Genomic DNA, 11,254 nt, shown 5'->3' on the forward strand with positions numbered 1-11,254 from the left:
CTTGTGTTTTTATTTTCCTTTAATGTACATGTTAACTTGAAAAATATGGGTCCTTTTAATATCTTTGAACCTGGGCAAAACCATATGAGACTGGTCTAAAAAAAAAGAAGAGAAAATAAAAAGTATTGATAAAACTATTCCTAATTATATTTGGCTATAATCATAGATCAGTGCCTTACTTAGCCATCATCCGAGAATCTTTATTGAATCCCTCCTCTCAGAGCTCAGGGAACCCCAGCTGAAGAGAAGTCAGAAAGTCTCTCTCTCTTTTTTTTATTAATTAGGTATTTTCTTCATTTACATTTCCAATGCTACCCCATAAGTCCCCCAAACCCTCCTCCCGACTCCCCCCCCCCAACTCCCACTTCTTTGCCCTGGCGTTCCCCTGTACTGAGGCACATAAAGTTTGCAAGACCAATGGGCCTCTCTTCCCAATGATGGCCGACTAGGGCATCTTCTGATACATATGCAGCTAGAGACACGAGCTCCGGGGGGTACTGGCTAAGATCAAAATTCAGGTGACAGCAGATGCTGGCGAGGATGTGGAGAAAGAGGAACACTCCTCCATTGTTGGTGGGATTGCAAGCTTGTACAACCACTATGGAAATCAGTCTGGCGGTTCCTCAGAAAATTGGACATAGTACTACTGGAGGATCCCGCAATACCTCTCCTAGGCATATATCCAGAAGATGTTCCAACCGGTAAGAAGGAAACATGCTCCACTATGTTCATAGCAGCCTTATTTGTAATAGCCAGAAGGTGGAAAGAACCCAGACGCCCCTCAACAGAGGAATGAATACAGAAAATGTGGTACATTTGCATAATGGAGTACTACTCAGCTACTAAAAAGAATGAATTTATGAAATTCCTAGGCAAATGGATGGACCTGCAGGGCATCATCCTGAGTGAGGTAACCCAATCACATAAGAACTCACATGATATGTACTCACTGATAAGTGGATATTAGCTCAGAAACTTAGGATACCCAAGATACAAGATACAATTTGCAAAACACATGAAACTCAAGAAACAAAGATGAAAGTGTGGACACTTTGCTCCTTCTTAGAATTGGGAACAGAAAGTCTTTTTAACAGGTATTTTCTTTATTTACATTTCAAATGTTATCCCCTTTCCTAGTTTCCCCTCCTAAAACCCCCTATCCCTTCCCCCACTCCCCCTGCTCACCAATCCATCCACTCCAGCTTCCTGGCCCTGGCAGCCACCTACACTGGGGCATGTAATCTTCACAGGACCAAGGGCCTCTCCTCCCATTAATGACCAATTAGGCCATCCTCTGCTACATATGCAGGTAGAGCCACGAGTCCCACCATGTGTTTTATTTGGTTGGTGGTTTAGTCCCAGGGAGCTCTGGAGACACTGGTTAGTTCATATTGTTGTTCCTCCTATGGGGCTACAACCCCCTTCAGCTCCTTGGGTGCTAAAATGTTCAACATTCTTAGTCATCAGGGAAATGCAAATCAAAACAACCCTGCGATTCCACCTCATACCAGTCAGAATGGCTAGGATCAAAAACTCAGGTGACAGCAGATACTGGCGTGGATGTGGAGAAAGAGGAACACTCCTCCATTGCTGGTGGGATTGCAAGCTGGTACAACCACTCTGGAAATCAGTTTGGCATTTCCTTAGAAAAAATGGACATAGTACTATCAGATGATCCCACAATACCATTCCTGGGCATATATCCAAAAGATGTTCCAACTGGTATTAAGGACTCATGCTTCACTATGTTCATAGCAGCCTTATTTATAATAGCCAGAAGGTGGAAAGAACCCAGATGTCCTTCAACAGAGGAATGGATACAGAAAATGTGGTACATTTACACAATGGAGTACTACTCAGCTATTAAAAACAATGAATTTATGAAATTCTTAGACAAATGGATGGATCTGAAGGATATCATCCTGAGTGAGGTAACCCAATCACAAAAGAACACACATGATATGCACTCACTGATAAGTGGCTATTAGCCCAGAAACTTAGAATATCCAAGATACAATTTGCAAAACACATGAAATTCAAGAAAGAGTCATAAGAGACAGAGATATACTTACATGCAACCATTGGCCTGAAGTCAGGGACCCCTGTGGTTCAATTAGGGGAAGGATGGAAGAAGCAAAAGAGGAGGGCAACCCTATAGGAAAATCAGCAGTCTCAACTAACCCAGATCCTTGAGAGCTCCCAGACACTGAGCCATCAACCAGGCAGCACACACTAGGTGGTCTGGGCCCCCTACACATATATTGTAAAGCAGGGAGAAGATGTGCCTAATCCTCGAGAGACTTGGGGCCCCAGGAAGTAGGAAGCCTGGTGGTGGTGGGGAACATCCTCTCACAGACAGGAGGGATGAAGAATGGGTAAGGAACTGTGGGAGGGGGGACTGGGACAGGGGACAACAGCTGGATTGTAAGTAAGTAAGAAAGTAAACAAACAAACAAACAAACAAAGAAATACTCATCATTAGATGAGAATAATATCAGGAGGGAAGGAGGGAGGGAGAGACAGAGACAGAGACAGAGACAGAGACAGAGACAGAGACAGAGACAGAGACAGAGACAGAGACAGAGTATGGGGACACCAAGAAATCAAGTCCCTGTAAATCAGTGGTTCTCAACCTTCCTAATGCTGGGACCCTTGAATACAATTCCCAATGTTGTGGTGACTCCCATCTGTAAAATTCTTCATCATGCTACCTTATAGCTGTAAATTTGTTACTGTTATGAATCAGAGTGTAAATATCTTTGTTTTCTGATGGTCTGATATGACTCTTGTGAAAGGGTTATTTAACCTCCCAAAGAGGTCTTGGCTCACAGTTTGAGAGCTAGTGCTCTGAATCAGCATGAACAAATCATATTGAGAGAGGACTCGTCTGCACCAGGTCCTCTGCGATTATATTATGGCTTCCAGTTTAGTGTTTATATGGGAATCCTGAGTGTATAAATGAGCGGGTCTCTGATTCATGTTCCTTCTCTTGGGCTCTTTTTCCATCTATTTGGTTATAGTGCCCAATTTCAATGTGTTAGGTTTTGTTTTTGTCTTTTATTTCATTTTATTTTGTTGTATTTTTTTAAATGAAGGAATGAATGAATGAGTTAAAACCTAGCCACTATGGTAAAGGTTAACAAATGAACTGCTATTCATATGATAATTCAACAGTTAGTTGTTGTACTGGGTTGGGTGGGTCTGGAAGGGGAAAGGATCTGGAAAGGTTTGGGGGAGGAGAAGAGTATGCTCAAAAGATAATTACAATTTAAAATTGTTTTAAATAATAACTAATTTTTAAAAAGAAAAAATGAAGAAATATGTCTACATTTTAAGGGCTTTAATTATTTCATTATTTTATTTGGTGTGCTGCTCTACTGGCAAGACTTTTTAGCTTTTCCATTTATGGGAAAAATGCTGTGCAATACAGCAATATGTGTGGGCTTGGAGAACATTATGCTAAATGAAATATGCAAGGCCCGCACACAGAGAATTCCTATATGGCCTCATAGGAGGATTCTATAATACTTAAATCCATAGAAGCAGAGTTAGAATGGTCACTGTCAAGGATGAGGATAAGGTGGACAGAGATTCACTTGTTAAGTTCAAAAGTTTACTTATAAAGTTCTGGAGGTCCAATATGTAGTATAGTGATTATAGATAACACATACCATACCGTATACTTAAGCTAAATAGATCCTAAGTATTCTCACCATTACAGATTAACTATACAAATTTAAGGATATAATAATCATATTTATTATTATGATTCTCCACAGTGTATACATATACCGAGTCATGTTATACATCATACATACACACAAAAACATATATACATACATATATATATACATCACATTTTATATTGTTTTGCAATTTGTTTTAATTTTTAATTTAAATATACATGTCTGTGATGGTTTGTATATGCTTGGCTGAGGGAGCGGCACAATTAGAGTAGGTGTGGCCTTGTTGGAGTAGGTGTGTCACTGTGGGCATGGGCTTTAAGACTCTAGTCCTAGCTTCCTGGAAGTCAGTCTTCTCCTAATGGCTTTCAGATGAGGATGTAGAACTTTCAGCTCCTCCTGCACCAAGCCCTGCCTGGACACTGCCATGCTTCCACCTTGATGATAGAGGATTGAACTTCAACCATAAGCCAGCCCCAATTAAATGTTATCCTTATAAAATTTGCTTTGGTCATGGTGTCTCTTTACTGCAACGAAAACCCTACCTAAAACAATGTACTTTCAGAAAACAATAAATATTCTTCCTTAAAATATATATTTGCCCCTTAATATCTGTTTTATCCATTGGTCATGATGTTCATAGCCCTGTAGTACATTGGTTGTCTCACTAATTTTTCATTCTGAGGAAAAGCAAGGAGACAGGAGTCTAGGCATCTTTTGGCTCTATGTGGTAATATCCTGGGTAAATTTAAGACTGGGGATTAAGAGGTAAAAAGGCACACACATTTGACCTTTTGCTTAATCCTGCATTGGTGATGGATTCATGGCAGGCAGCTGTATAGTTTACTTTAGAGATCTGATGTCATTTAAATACTACCTTCAGAGAATAAGTAGTTCCTACTTGTAAATGAAACTATTAGATACTTGAAGGATGCATACTTTGATACCAATAATTTTAACCACTTAAGCTACAGAGCGTTTGTAAAGTAGACCTTGTACTCTCCTGGTTTCTCAGTGACCTGATAGTCAACATCATTTATTCATTATAAGTTTCAGAGTAAAGATTCAAGACATCGAGTGTGCTTGTGTGGGACATTTGCTTCCAACATTGGCTGACCTCCTGATTCCTTGTACCTAGTTCCTAAGGTGTAAACAACAGGTTTTCTTTCACTTGTCTCTCTCTGCACTTCAATAATGTAATTTATATTGCAAGGAGAACTCAGAGAAAAATGAGATAACAAAACTTCCTAAGTTGTGGTATATATTCAATTCAAAGTCAACAGAATCTGACCTGAGGCCATTTCATTTCAAAGCTGCACATTGTTTCCCAGAATCCCTTTCCATCAACTTTTCTTTTGACACTTGTGTGCAGCTGCTCGGTATTGTTAAGGAGAGTTACCCAAAGAGCATCAAGTATTTCTATCACAGTGCAGAATGTTATGAATCATATCAAATAAGTTAGGTTTAGGACATGTCCTTTTAAAAGCCTTTGTTTATTTGCCTTGAGTCGATTTTTCCCTGAACCTAAAATCTCCAATCTTCCAGAAGAAGAAATTATTAGAGGGAACAATGTTTACCCCTGAGTGGTTTCTCTGGAACATTCTTTTACAGTAATTGTCTCCAATGATGTATTAGATAGAAAGCCCTGCACATTTGCTCTATAAATTGGAGGGTTTGTCTCTAAAATTGACTTATAAACATAGTCTGCAGATTACATTTTATGGGAGAAGGAAAAGATGACCATAGAGTAGGGAATTATCTGAACTGGTAGCATCACAGGTACTTTGGTTCACTCAAACTCAAGCATCAACTGGGCCTGCATAATCAAAGTGAAGTGGAGAATTAAAGCAATTTGAGATAATTCAGACTAGTAACATCTACCCCAAAAATCCTTTCACAAAATTGCCTCAATTATCTAATTGAAGCAAATCTTTGGAGACTAGGGCTTGAATTATTCTTATAATTGATTTAATTTCATTTAGCTCGTGTATGAAAATACACTCCCACACACTCTACCTTAAAGCTTCGGATTTAGTAGCCAGCTAATGCAATTTCCATCTGACATAATTTGTCACGTGTGGTTTCCTCTTACTGTCACATTCTAACTGAAATATTTCAATGGCATGTTCATCATGCAGCTATGAAAGGAAAGTTACAACTTTGAAAGTTACAACTTTCCACAACTTAAATTATATATTTAAGTACTGCTTTTTCCAAAATAAAGAATCAAATATTCCTACATTTCTAACAAGACCTTATTCCTTGATTTATTTCTCTTCTTCTGTTCCCCTGTCTTTCTTGTTTCTGGTGTGTGTGCATTTTACAGGAGAAGCTTGTAACACTTAGTCAGAGAGCTTATACTGACTATTAATATATTGTGTCCCTAAAGAATTGAAAAGATTCTACACTGCACCAAACTGAAAATTCTCCACTTAACTAAATTCTCCAAATTGACAGTAAGAGTTCCAGAGTTGGAAGCTTTTCTCTCTCTATTAAAAGAAACAATAGAAGAATTTTTATATATTCTTTCCCTTGTATTGGCACCTTAAAACATTCAGGATCATTAATAAATTATTTCTTCAGATGTTGCTGCTAATGGATACATGAAAATTACTCAATCCAAACTGTAACAAAAACAGAATAATAGCAATCAATGATTATTAAATGTTAGAGTAAATGGTATAGGGAAATAGGATAGAGGAAAGTTCAATAATACCTAACTAAACACAGGTATAAATGTTCTCCAGCACAGTGAAGAACTAGAGTTCATAATGACTATTGTGTGATTCATGACGATCAATCATAAAGGAGTTCAAAGACTCTAAACAAAAACATACACTAAAGAGATAGAAAGGTAATGACTTTGATTTGGTCAATACTGACCAAATATAACACAGTATACAAAAGTGTTGGAAGATGCCAGAATGCCCCATAAATATACAAAATTTTAAATATTCATAGTTTAAAGTGATGAGGGAGGACGGGTTATGGTGAAAATATGCTCAATGTACAATATATTCATGTATGAAGGTACTTTTTCCATTAATTAATTAATTAATTAATTAATTACTTTATATTCCAATCACAGCCCCCCCTTAGTTCCTTCCACTTCCATCTTCACAAGCCCCTCCCCCATTGCCTCCTCTCCTCCCTCTCAGAGAAGGAGAAGCCCCTGTTGGGTACCGTCCCACCCTGGGACTTTAACTTACAGGAGAACTATGCACACCTTCTCCCACTGAGGCCCAACAAGGCAGTCCAGTTATAGGAAGAGGATCCACAGGCAGGGAATAGAGTCAGGGATAGACAGCCCTTGCTCCAGTTAGGGGACTCTCAGAAAACCAAGTTGCATATCTGGTATATATATATATGTAGGGAGAATAGGTCTATGCATACTCCTTGGTTGGTGGTTCAGACTCTGTGAAACACCATGGACCAAGGTTAGTTAAATCTGGAGGTTTTCTTGTGGTGTCCTTGACCCCTCCTATTTCCTCGATCCTACCACACACCCACCCACCCCACCCCACCCCCGCTCTTCCACAACACTTCTCAAGCTCCACCTGTTATTTGGCTATGGGTCTTTTCATGTGTTTCCATCTGCTGCTGGATGAAAACTGTCTCAGAAGACAATCATGCTAGGCTCCTGTCTGCAAGCATAGCTGAGTATCAGTAATACTGTCAAGGATTGGCTTTCTCCCATGGAATTGGTCTCAAGTTGGAGCAGTCATTGGTTGGTCACTCCCTTAGTCTCTGCTCCATCTTCATCCCTATGCATCTTATGGGCAGGACAAGTCTTAGGTCGAAGGTTTTTCGTGTAGATTGATGTCCCCCTCCATCCTCTGGAAGTCCTGCCTGTCTACAGGAGGTGGTCACTTCAGCGTCCATATCCCCAGCTTCTAGGAGTCTCAGCTAAAGTCAGCTCATAGACTCCTGGGAGTCATTCCCATCTCAGGACTTGCTAGTCCCAGAGATGCCCTCCATCAATTTCCATTCTCTCTTCCAGTCCTCTCCTGTCCCCCCATTCCCAACACCTGATCACTATCCTCTGTTGTGGATAGCCCTGGGGCTAATTATATTTTATGTTAATTCTGTTCTCCTGTGAGTAGCTGCAAACAAGAAATGAGTCAGCACTCAGGTGATTTCCTGTAAACCTGCTTCCCACCTTAATTTGTAAAATAAAGGAGAGCTGATGATTGGGCAGATAAAAGGGAGGGTGGACCGGAAGGAGGGAGAAGAAGAGAAAATTGGAAGAGGGAGAGGACAGGACGCAGAGGAGAAGGAGGAAGAAAAGCAGAGCAGAGAAGCACATGGCCTGGAGAAACCCCAAGTTCTAAGGGGTCTTATAGATGTGAAAGATGGTAGTGTAGCGGTAGATCTGTCCAATCTAGGTACACAGCATGTATTCATATTAACTGTATTGTGTTTTCATTGCCGAGGCATATTTGGGTTGGAGAGATTTACTGCAACAATCCTCGTTTCACTCTTCACCCCCTCTCCCACCAGTTCCCTCTCTACATCCACCTCCAAAGTCTATTTCCTTTCTGAGTGAGAATCAAAGATCCTCCATTGAACCCTCCTTATTACTTAGTTTCTTTGGGTCTGTGGATTGTAGCATAGTTATCCTGTATTTAATGGCTAATATCCAGTTATAAGTTGAGTACACACCATGCATGTCTTTCTTGGACTGGGCTACCTCACTCATGATGATATTTTCTAGTTTCATCCTTTTGCCCACAAATTTCTTTAATAGCTGAGTAGCATTTCATTGTGTAAATGTGCCACATTTTGTGTATCCATTCTTCAGTTGAAGGACATCTAGACTGTTTCCAGTTTCTGGCTATTATGAATAGTGCTGCTATGAACATAGTTGAGCAAGTGTCTGTAGGCTTTCCCCCCCCCCCAAAGCCTACTTTAATAAGAGTTCTTAAACAGTTTACCTCCATTCTAGCTCACCATCCACCAGAGGTGGATGAAAGAATAGGTAAATAGGACAAAGGAGGATGTGGACCTATTTAGAAATATTTCTTTGAGGCAATTCCAGTCTTTATTGTTAGGATAGCAGCCGTTCAGTTCATAGGAATCAGCATTGGATGCTCCATCCACTTGCGAATACCATTCACAAATCAGCAATGGCAGTTCAGTCCAGAAAAAAATCAAGAGGCTCTGCCAATCTGCCCAAGTCTGCTGAAACAGCAAGAGGCTGATAGACTATCACAAGAACTTCCTTTGGTGTGTTTCTCTCTATGAAGTCATACTAAACTATGATCAGCAAAGAAGGCAGGTGAACCAATGCCACAGCATCACCCACTGTCTGTTGTGTTATATTTACACCCTTTCTAAAGATCACATGTTCTCTCAAGCATCCACTCTAGTAAGACATCATATGCCCTTTTTCTAGGCAGCTTCCAGAAAAACACCATGAGCCTGTTATCAACAAAACATCCTCCCACATGTCTGCCTCCGCAAAAAATAACCTCTCATAAGACAGTTTCCAGAAAACGTCACATGACACAACTGAGTCTCCAAAGAAACCAGTCATTTCCACTTCAAGTGTCCTTGTGGTGTAATTGGGCATCTTTTGGATATATGCCCAAGAGTGGTATAGCTGGGTCTTGAGGTAGAACTATTCCTAATTTTCTAAGAAACTACCAAACTGATTTCCAAAGTGATTATACAAGTCTTTATCAACAAGACTCCCACCAGCAATGGAAGAATATTCCCCTTGCTCCGCATGCTCACCAGCATGTGCTGTCACTTGAATTTGATCTTAGCTATTCTGACTCATTTAAAATAGAATCTCAGAGTTTTTTTTTTTTATTTGAATTTCCCTGATGACTAAGGACACTGACCATTTCATTAAGTGCCTCTCAGCCATTCAAGATTCCTTCACTGAGAATTCTGTCTACCTCTGTATCCCATTTCTTAATTGGGTTATTTGGTTTGTTGGTGTCTAATTCTTTGAGTTCTTTATATATTTTTGATATTAGTCCTTTGTCAAATATTTCCCATTCTGTAGGCTGCATTTTGTACTCTTAATGGTGTCCTTAGTCTTACAAAAGCTTTTCAGTTTCATGAGGTCCATTTATTAATTGTTGATTTTCATACCTGGGCTATTGATTTTTGGTTCAGGAAGCCAACTCCTGTGCCTATGTTTTCAGAGATGTTTCCCACTTTCTCTTCTATTAGATTAATGTCTCTGGCTTCATGCTGAGGTCTTTTTTGATCCACATGGACTTGAGTTTTGTGTAGGGTTATAAATATGGCTCTACTTACATTCTTCTATGTGCAGACATCCAGTTAGACCAACATCATTTGTTGAAGGTGCATTCTTTTTTTGCATGTATGGTTTTGGCTTCTTTGTCAAAAAATCAAGTGTTTGTAGCTGCATGGATTTATTTCTGGGACTTTAATTTGATGCCACTGATTAAAAAAAAACCTGTCAGTTTTTATGCCATTACTATGCAGTTTTTATTACCATTACTCTATAATATGAATTGAAGTTAGAGATGGTGATTCTTCCAAAATTTCTTTTATTGTATAGGCTTTCTAAAAAAGCTATCCTGCAGTTTTTATTTTTCCATATGAAGTTGGGAATTGCTCTCTCATAGTCTGCAAAGAATTGTGGATTCTTTTTGGAATTTTGTTGATTTATAAATTGCTTTTGGTAAGATGGTCATTTTTACTATGCTAATCCTACTGGTTCATGAACATGGGAGATTATTCTGTCTTCAAATATCTTCTTCAGTTTCTGTCGTTAGTGACTTGAAGTTCTTGTCATACAATTCTTTCATTTGCTTGGCTAGAGTTACACTAAAATATTTTATATTATTTGTGGGTATTGTGAAGGGTGGTGTGTCCCTAATTTCTTTCTCAGCCTGTTTAATGTTTATATAAAGGAAGGCTACTGATTTTTTTTTACAGTTAATTTTATATCCCACCACTTTGCTAAAGGTGTTTATGAGCTGTAGGAGTTCTCTGGTATTATTTTGGGGAATATATATATGTATATATATATTCATATCATCTGTGACTATAGATACTTTTACTTCTTTCCAATTTGTATCTCCTTGATCTCCTTTTGTTTTCTTATTGCTCTAGCCAGAACTGCAAGTACTATGTTGAACAGATAGGGAGAGAGTGGGCAGCCTTGCCTTGTCCCTGATTTTAGTGGGACTGCTTCAAGTTTCTCTCTATTTAGTTTGATGTTGGCTATTGGCTCTCTGTATATTGCCTTTATTATGTTTAGGTATGCACGTTTTATCCCTGATCTCTCCAAGATTTTTAACATGAATGGGGTGTTAGATTTTGTCAAAGGCTTTTGTTTTTAGCATTTTATTAGATGATCATGTTTTTTTTTTCTTTTAAGTTTCTTTATATGGTGAATTACATTGACTGATTTTCATATATTGAAGATCCTTGGCTTCAATATACTACGATGAAGCCTACTTGATCACAGTGGGTGAAGTTTTTGATGTGTTCTTGGATTCGAACTGTGATTATTTTATTGAGTAATTTTGCATCAATATTCATAAGTGAAATTAGTCTGAAGTTCTCTTTCCTCGTTGAGTCTTTGT

This window comes from Mus musculus, chromosome X (genome assembly GCF_000001635.26).
Source record: "Mus musculus strain C57BL/6J chromosome X, GRCm38.p6 C57BL/6J".
NCBI lineage: Eukaryota > Metazoa > Chordata > Mammalia > Rodentia > Muridae > Mus > Mus musculus.